The sequence below is a fragment of the Bufo bufo genome, chromosome 6 (assembly GCF_905171765.1).
Source record: "Bufo bufo chromosome 6, aBufBuf1.1, whole genome shotgun sequence".
In the NCBI taxonomy this organism is placed as follows: domain Eukaryota; kingdom Metazoa; phylum Chordata; class Amphibia; order Anura; family Bufonidae; genus Bufo; species Bufo bufo.
The window spans coordinates 411,776,696-411,786,610 of record NC_053394.1 but is presented as its reverse complement, the minus strand read 5'-3'; the positions used below and the strand labels follow the sequence as shown (position 1 = coordinate 411,786,610).

Sequence of the window (9,915 nt, the reverse complement as noted above, 5' to 3'; positions counted from 1 at the left end):
TGGTGGAGGAAGTGTTGTTTGGCCTTACGGAGGTACGCAAAGAACTTATTTTGTCGATGCTTGAGTTTCCCAGGCGAGGACTATTTGATGTAGTTTTTGTCTCGGAAGAAGTGTGCGTTGATGTGTCTAAGAAATTGGAATTGCTTAAACTTAGCCCCGTGTTGGATGGTATTAAAGTGATACCTCACTTTCCAAGGAGAGAGAGGATTATCACTGTAAGAATGTACAGTCCGTACGTGCCAGAAGAGGACATTTTTGCTTTTTTATCACGGTTTTGTGAAGAGGTTATTTTTTGCGGGAAAATCTATAATCAGTACGGGATTTGGTCCAATAAGTGGAAATTTGTGGTGAAGGTGAAAGAAAATACTAGAGGAGAAGCAATTCTTCCTCCAAGTAGGTTTAAACTTGGGAATATTAATGGGGATTTGTACTTTAATGGCATGCCTGAGTTTTGCAGGAACTGTAAGAAATACGGTCATAAGAAAGAAACCTGCTCTTATCAGTGGTGTTTTAAATGTGAGGAAGAAGGACATCTGGCGGGAGCCTGTAAGAAAAATAAGAAATGTAATCTTTGTGGAGAAGATAACCATGTTTATGCTGCTTGTCCAAAAAAGAGAAATGTCAATGTAAAGAAACAGAGGAAAAGAGGTAGAGATAATGGAGATGTTAAGGAACCTCGCAAGAAAATACTGGAGATGGATGTTGGCTTAGACATCTCCTCTTCAGATGGAGAAACGGGAAATGTGCCAGACGAAACTGAAAAATTACAGATGCCTGCAGATTTTGAGAAGGATAAAGAATCCGTGCATGAAGACTACCCAGGTAAAGATCTACAATATGGTCGTAATTATATAATGAAATTGTATGAAAGTGACCCTGCTGGTTTTGTAAAGGAATATGAGTTGGAAGATTGGCTGCAAAAAGCTCTAGAAACAAAAATTGATTGTTCAATGGAGGATTATCAGACTTTGCAAGACTGCTTGTTAATATCGGCATGGAGGAAAGATGTGGTCTTTGGCCCAAAGACCTAAGATAAAGGAAATAAGATATTGTTTTTGTGTGTGATGTTTGTTTGTTTGTCATATTTTTTAAAAAAAATACATATAAATATGAATAAAAAGTATAAAAAAAGTTGTTGTTCGGATGATGAGGCGCAAGACACGATTAGTTAATATAATTATGTCGCGTCCTCTGACGCTTCAACAAAAAAAAAAAAAAAATCTGTTCTTATCAGTTTAATATCTGATACGTCCCCTATCTGGGGACCATATATTAAATGGATTTTTCGAACAGGGAGATGGAAAAAGAGCTTGCTCTGTCCACTCCACGCATTGACCTGGTATTGCAGTACCTCCAGGACCGGTGCACCCCTTCTAATCCAGTATGAAAAACAGAATGAAATTGAAATGGATTGCAAGCATCCTTCCAGCCAAGCAAGTGGAAAGTGTTGTGTGTGTCCTGCCTCCTTCAGCTTCTCCTCTCTCTGTCTGCCCAGTCAGTCAGTGCAGTGTTGCTTTTTGCATATAATACCTGCATCTAGTCTGTCAATCTCCTAATTGCATCAGCTGTTGGTTGTTTCCAGCACCAAGCAACCCAGTCAGCCAGTGTCGTCACACCCTGGATCCAATTAAGACTGATGATTGGTTAATTGGCTTATCACCTGAATGAATTGTTTGGATGGACCTCCTCCACGTTTGATTTGGGCCTGTTGTGCACACCTCGGAGGGTTGCTGAGTCGTCTCTGGCAGGCAATTGACCCTTTTTGTATCAAGTTGTCTGGATGTAACCATTTAGCTTTTGCAGTGCTTCAATAAATGAGTAAAGTTTGCCTGTGTCTCCCTCTTGTGGATCTTTTGAACTGGATTACTTGGAGGCTAAAAAGTAGCCCAGCACTTCCTATGCAGCTGGAGTTACCTTGTCTGGGCAATGGACGGAACACTGCGCGTGTCACAAGAGCCTTGTCAGGTCAAGAGGTCAAAGAGGTCAAGAAAGGTCAGGTATTGGATGACATCACAAGGGCCCTGATGGAACACTCAACAATAGGGCCATGACATCACAATCAACAATGCTGTATATTATTATTTATTTATTTTTTTCACAACTTCTCCATTCACTCCTGTTTTCATTTTTACTACTGCTTGGCATGCTTTGGCACCAGGAATTTCGTGCGACGAAAAGGCGTGTCCAACAGCGGTGGGTGGAGCTATGCAAATGGCGAACACGAAGAGCAGCATTCTGGTGATTTCTGAGCGTAGGCCGTACGTTTTTTCTTGTTTTGTCAGAGAGCAAGAAGCCTCCCGGACTGTGGCTATGTCTGGGGCCTGTAGGGCAGTTGCTTTGAGAAGTGCTCAGCATTGGCGATAAGCGGCCCCGTTGTCGAGGCCGAGCGGGTATCGCTTCTCGGCCTTTTGGCTAAGATCAAGTATCTTAGTCAGAGGTGGTGGTGAGGGTACCCGACTCCTCGGCCTGGGAGAGGGGCACCGGTTTATAGCCGGTGTCTTACCTCCCTGCTGCTATAGGGGAGCGGCCTAGTCCCAAAGCACCTGAGAGCGATCGCTTCGTGCATTCTTCGTGGAATGGATCGCCAAGGAGTCAGAAATACTCTCCGTTTCCTGGTACAGCCAGAATTCGTGGGCCAGATTGGACGTCAGACGATGGTCGAGGATGTGATTGTCAAGACCCTGAACCTGGATTTTTCTTACATCTTATGCCTTCAAGATTTTCCAAAGGTGGGTCGTTTTGATCTTACTCTGGCGGAAGAAGGAATTTGTTATGATTTATATGAGAAAATCAAAGCCTTAAAAATGGAAAGCCCGGTTACCATCCTGCATAAATTTACTGTGTTTCCTGCGTATTTGATGGAGGAAAGGGCACTAACTGTCCACTTGTTTAACCCTTTTACCCCATTGGACTTAGTCCGTGCCTTCCTCTTGCAATTTGCAACCTCGGTCCGAGGCCCCCAGAAGCTGTTTGATAAATGGGGATTAGCGACAGGGAAACACCGTTTTTGGGTGAGACTTTCTCCTGAGGCGGATGGGATTGGTGGGGTCAAGCATCCTCCTGCCAACTTTTCAATAGGTGGACACAGAGGCTTTCTCTACTATGAAGGCCAGCCCAGATATTGCCGAAAGTGCTTCAAGTTCGGACATGTGGCAGATGATTGCACCTTTGGTAAGTGTTGCCGAAACTGCGGAGAAGCAGGGCATGAGGCGGGCGGTTGCACCAAAGCCCGCAGATGTGATGTGTGTGGGAAGCCGGGACATTCTTGCAAGGACTGCCCAAAAGTCCTGATTCCGGGGCGCACCTACTCTGAGGCTCTTCAGAGAACCACAAGGCTGGTGGAGAAGAGGTGGAGGCCAAGCCGGCCGGACGGTAATTATTCTGATATTGAGGAGGAGTCTGGGTCTCAAGCTGCTGGGAATCAACCATCAGGATCCCAAGCAGTAGCTAATGTTGATGAAAGCTTGGAGGGTGTATTGGAGCTATTTGAGGCGAGTCAGCAAGGGCATGTGACCCAAGCCCCTCTAGTCTCCGATACTGTGCAGGAGAACTTGGCGGGTGGGGTGGAGCTGATGGAGGCCAGTGGGGGAACCCAGCAAGGGCAAGTGGCCCAAACCCCTCTGGTCTTCTCAGAAATGCCCAGCATACCGGAGGGGTCCGGAGGCCCTACCTTTCATTTTGGGCAGGAAGATGGTGGCGAGGATAGATGGGAAGGTGTAGCTGGGAGATCTAAAAAGAAGAGGGCAAAGAGGGACACGCCTTCAGAAGAATCAGGGGATGAACCCATCCCTTGTGGGCAACATCTGGCAGTGTCCCCTGGAATTTCAACCAACAACTCTTATGCGGCATTGGGTGAGCTGTTGAGTCCTATGAGTGGAGCCTCCTCTCCCTACTTGGATCCAGACGCGGTCGAGCAACTATCGGACGCTATGCTGATGCCACCTAACACGTGATTGGTTTGCCTTTCTGTTCTAATGTTTAATCTCTAAGTTTTCCATTTCATCCCTCAATGTGAGGGTTTTCAGGGATAAGTCTAGAAGGGCTGCTATTTTAGAATATCTCGCTACTAAGTCATGTGATTGTTTTTGTTTGCAGGAATGCGGTTTGAAAGAGGTCCCAAAAAAATCTGAGTGGGCACATGGGGAATCTATCTGGTCAACCTCCTCATGCAATAAAAATGACGGGGTGGGGATCTTGTTTAAAAGTAAAAATTTTGTTATTGATCATTATATTGTTATTGAGCCGGGTAGGTGCATTATGGTTTATGTTAAATTTAAGGGGGTATTGTTTAGAATTATTAATCTTTATGCGCCTGCAGATAGGAGTCAAAGGAAAATTTTGTTTGAGAAATTACAATTTTATTTACCAGGTAGAGTGCCAAGTATGGTGATTGGTGACATCAACTGTCACCTTGAAGGTGCTAATACGGATAGCACAAGTAAGGTATTCCTACAAAGTATGACAAATAATACTTTAAATGATGTAGTGAAGATTTGTAAAATTAGGCCGATTCCGGCAACGTACCATGCGGATAGGGGTGGTATTCATTCCAGACTGGATTATCTTTTTGTTTCTAGTAATTTTGTAGTTAGAAATTATTCACAAGAAAAAGTGGGATTTTCAGATCATGAATGTGTTAAATGTGAATTAGAGTTAGAGGGAGTGAGAAAGTCGGGCAGAGGGTTATGGAAAATGAATGTGAGTATGTTGGATGATGTAGAGGTGAAAAAGGAATTTAAAAGAATGTATGATATACAATGTTTGAGAAAGAATGAGTATGGGTGTATATTGGATTGGTGGGATGGGATGAAGGAAAAGGTGAGAGTGTTCTTTAGGAGAATGGGGTATAAATGGGCAGCGAGAAAGAGGAAGAAGTATGATAGGTCTAATATGAGACTAGAATTTTTGTATAACCTAAGGGACCTAGGGTATGAGGTGGATGAAGATTTGTGTGCTGAAAGGAAAGTAATGAGTGATCTACTGCGAGAAAGGGGTAAACAAATAATTTATCAGGCTAAGTTGGAGGTCATTGAGAAAGATGAATGTTGTTCTAGGTTTTTCTTTAAAAAAATAGTTAATGCTAGGAAAGATATAGTGAGTGTGAAAGATGTGAATGGAGTGGAAGTGAGTGGGGAAGGAGTGAAAGAGGTCATAGAAGAGTTCTATGAAGAATTGTATAGGGAAAAGGGGAGAGATGAAAGCTTAGAGGAGGATGTGTTAGGGGCTTTAAAAAGTAGGATAGGGCAAGAGGAGGGGGCGGGATTGGATAGTGATTTATCTGAAGAAGAAGTTAGGTGGGTTATTGGTAATATGGCAAAAAATAAAACCCCAGGTAGGGATGGTATCCCCATAGAGTTCTATCTTAAGTACTGGGATGTAATAGGGAAAGATCTGTTTGAAGTGTATAACTATATGTGGATGAATGGTAAAATTAGTGATTCAATGAAAGAGGGTGTGGTAGTGTTAATTTTTAAGAAAGGTGTGAAATGTGACTTGCGCAATTGGAGGCCAATTACGTTGCTGAATGCGGACTACAAGGGGTATGCAAGGTTGCTAGCGAAGAGAATGAGTGGAGTGATTGGGCAGGTAGTGCAAGAGGAACAAGTGTGTGGAGTGCCTGGGAGATGTATAGCGGGTAATTTGAGTTTGTTGAGAGATATCATTTGGGATGGCTTACAGAGAGATAGGAGTGTGAATGTATTTTCTATTGATTTCGAGAAAGCTTTTGATAGGCTGTCACATATTTTTTTGTTTAAGGTATTAGAAAGAATGGGATTTCCGAATGTGTTGGTTAGAGCGGTGAAAAGTTTATATGATGGTATTGGGAGTCGTGTGCTGGTGAATGGGTATGAAAGTAATAGGATCAGAGTTAATTCCGGAGTAAGACAAGGGTGCCCGCTTTCGCCGGTAGCCTTTATCTGTGCTATTGAACCATTATTGTCTATGATTAGGAATGATAAGTTTATGAGTGGGGTGAGTATTCCTGGAAGTTGTGGTAAGAATGTGAATGTGTTTGGATATATGGATGATGTATGTGTGGTGAGTGAGAATAAAGCTGAACTGCAAAGAGCTAAATTGCATGCAGACATTTTCTGTGGTGCATCCGCTTTCAGAGTGAATTGGGATAAGTGTGAAGTGAAGTGTTTTGGGGGAGGATGTGATGTTTCGGATTTAAGGGTGAAAGTGGTTGATAGTATAAAAGTATTGGGAGTTAAGTTTGATGAGAGAATGAATGGACATGAGAGTTGGGAAGAAGTGAGAGAGAAAGTGGTAAGAAAGGTGGACTTCTGGAAGTTGCGTGATTTGTCCTTTACAGGGAAAATCTTGGTCATAAAGTGTGTCGTTTTACCTATTTTGTTGTATATTGGGAATGTGTTCCCACCAACATGTGTGAATCTGAGAAGAATAAACAGAGTGCTGTTTTTGTTCTTGTGGGGGGTGAAAATGGAGAGGGTGAGGCGTACGACTGTGGTGAAAGCTAGACAGAATGGTGGTTTAAATTTTCCGGATGTGGAGTTATATTTGCGTATTAATTTTATGGTGAATGTGTTGAGATTGTTGAAGGGCAGTGGTAAGGTAGCATGCATGATGAGGTATTCTGGAGGATGGTTGTTGTGTCGGTTGGGTTGGTGCGAAAGGAGTTTGAAACAGCCTGTGGCTTTTGTGTGTCCTTATTGGTATGTGGGAATGGAGAGCTTTGTGAAAAAGAATGGTTTGAGTGGCTGGAGTATGAGTGATCTAGTTAATAAGAAGAAAGTGTTGAGAGAATGCAAGAAAGAAGAAATAGCGGAAGAGATTAATTTGTTACAGTCAACTGAGGCAGAGAAAGTGTGGAAGAGTGTGGACACGGATGGGATGTTAAATAAGCAGAAGGACTTGGTATGGCTGAGTATGCATGGGGCTTTGCCAGTGAGAGAAGTGCAAAGAAATCGTGGTTTGGCAAGGAGTGATATGTGTCCGAGACAGGGATGTGGGGGTAGGGAAAGCATTGTTCATGTCTTCTGGAATTGCGGCTTTGCCCAAAATGTAATAAGGAAGGTGGGAAGGTTAGTGAAAGACTTGACAGGGATTAGTTACCTGACATTTGCTTTTGTGTTGTTTGGCATTGGTCTGAGTGGTAAGAAAGAGAGTAGAGTTTTGTGGTTGATAATGACTGTTTTGAAAGAAGTTTTGTGGGATGCAAGGAATATGTGTGTATACAAGAGAGAAGTGTGGGAAGTGAATGACTGTGTCAGGTTATTTTTGAGTCGACTGTATATTTGCTATTTGTGGGATGTTAAAAAAGGTGAAAAATTTGATGCTGAGGGGATTTGGAAAACCAAAAAATGGAAAGAACTTGTGAACCTATGATGTATTTGATTCTGTTTTATTCTTGAATTAAAGTGCCAGATGATGATTTGATTGACATGCTAGTTTACGTGCAATGGTTAATCAAACCTGATGGTTTTAAAAAAAAAAAAAAAATCTTCGGTGCTGCACTTGTTTCTGCGTCAGAAGGTAGGACCCGGGTACCCTCTCTCTCGGCCTGGGGGGATCGTTCAGGTTTATAGCCTGGACTTCACCCCCCTGCTGCTATTGGGAGAGAGGCTTAGTCCCGGGGACGTCGAGTTGCGATCCCCCGAACCTCTGTGAGTCCCAGGACTCGCAGGGGAGCATTTTTACTTTGTCCTTAGAGACAAGCGCCTAGTTCCATCTATGGCAGACGACCCGGGAGGAGGAGGTGACGAGGTCGATGGAGGAGGAGGAGGAGTCGGAGGAGCCGGAGGAGTCGGAGGAGCCGGAGGAGTCGGAGGAATCGGAGGAGTCGGAGGAGTCGGAGGAGGCGGAGGAACCGGAAGAGCCGGAGAAATCGATGATGATGGATTTGTTACAGTGGGAAAGAAAAAGAGTGGCGGAGCTTTAAAGAAGAATTCAAAGGATGACGATACCAGAAGGAAGGAGGAGGCTAAGAAAAATGGATCCCGAGGCGGAACAGAAGAATTGAAAGAAAATATACCACGGAAAGAAGAAGATGACGAGCACCAGATCCCGGACTATGCAAAAATCAAAGATACCGTCCGTTTATACGTCTCTGAGGGTAAAAAAGAAAAATATAATTTGTTGTATTTGGTAGAGAAAGTCCTGTATGGCGTGTTTGGCGTGCAGAAACATGAGATCTTGGCCATACAGGACTACCCGAAGAGACGTGTATACGATGTGACCTTTTCCCAAAACGGTATTTTTAAAAGTTTTTTAGCAAAGGTTCCACAATGCATAAATGATGAGAGAATGCGAGGTCTTAAAATTTACGAGCACGAAATTGATGAAACTTTTACTGTTGTCATAAAAATGTATTCGCCATTCGCCAATCTTAATATTATCACTGCATTTTTATCCCAATATTTTAAGAAAATCGTTTCAGTCACGAAAATTTTAAATACCGCCGGGATCTGGACGTCAAAGTGGCTTTTTAAAGTTATTGGTAACCGTGATCCCAATCATCCAGGAGGTCTCATCTTACCCCCAGCACGTTTTAAACTGGGGGACATGGTAGGTGACATGTTTTTTTCTAATATGCCACCTTTCTGCAGGCTTTGTAAGAGGTATGGGCACTACAATAATGACTGTACGAGTACATGCAGGAATTGCGGCAGCACTGAGCATGACACCCGAGAGTGCGCCGCAGGGAAAAGGTGTTATGCGTGTACTCGTACAGGTCACCTCTCACGAGATTGCCCTTTTAGGAAATCCGAGGCACAGCCAGGGCAGCAGAAGCAGCCAGAGAGACAGAAGGAAGCGGAAAAGCATGAACAAGCCAAACCACAGCCCCAAGGAGAGGAGCAGGAACGTATGGATACCACGAGCGGACCCCCCCAGCCTGGGGAGCCGAAGGAAAAACGGAATAAGAGGAAGTCCAGTGATCAGCGGACGAGTAAGCCCCCTCCAGAGATGGAGACTGGGGGTGGATCGAATGATGCTGATCCGCCTGGCCCGCACTCGGTCCCTGGGCACACTCCAGAAGATCCGGGTGGAGCCGCGGCGTCCAAAAAGAGGAGGGACCTAACACCGGTGGCGGGAAGCCAAGGGGGGATGCCAACTGGGGGACCAGTGGCGGATCCCGGAGGCAGCCAACCAGGTCCTTCCTCTCACCTGAGTGGTGACACTGAGTGTACGGTCACTACGGTGCCGGAAACCGTCCTCAGTGGGCCCTCTGCCCCGGAACGGGAGAGGGTTGGCGCTGCGGCTCTGAGACCTGAAGCCGTATATAATAGCCCGGCATGGCAGATGTCAATGGAGTGCATGCTAATGGGAGCGGGGGGTCTGCTGAGCGATGGTAGCTCCTCTCCTGCAGTATCCGAGCGTTCAATAACATCTGGGGCGCTTGGTGGTGAAGAAAGCGGCGGAGAACTCTCTGAGCTTGCTGATGCTGTCTGAACTGTGCCAAGGTAAGACAACAAACTCCCTTTTTAATCTTTTATTATGGCTATTTTAAAAGGCATTTCCCTGAACACCAGAAGCGTGCATTCAAGAACTAGACGAATTGCACTTTTTAACTATCTGTCTATTTTATCAGCTTCGGTGTTCTTTTTACAAGAGTGCTGCATCCCCCACAGTCAGAATTATAGGAAATATAAAAATGACTGGAGACTCGGACCTTCCGTTTGGTCCGGGTCAAACAAGAACAAGTCGGGGGGTGTAGCTATTTTATTTAAGGGAAATGTCTTAATAGATCATATTAACGAGATTTTACCGGGGAGGATTTTATTGGTCAAAGCTTTTATTGATGGTTTTAGATGGCAGTTTTTAAATTTTTATGGTTTTACTGATAAAAAAGAGAGAGCAGAAATGCTTGAAATTTTACCTTTTTTTATCAATGATTCAGAGCCTTTGATTTTAGCAGGAGATTTTAATTGCATTTTAAGGGGTGAACGCCGG

The 9,915-nt window shown here is 44.2% G+C and overlaps 1 non-coding gene across 1 annotated transcript; it reads left to right on the top strand.

The window, feature by feature from the left end:
- Positions 1–1,173: 1,173 nt before the first annotated feature.
- Positions 1,174–1,373, top strand: LOC121006446. The gene has a single exon (XR_005780280.1). It is a non-coding gene; the product is annotated as a U2 spliceosomal RNA (small nuclear RNA).
- Positions 1,374–9,915: the final 8,542 nt, after the last annotated feature.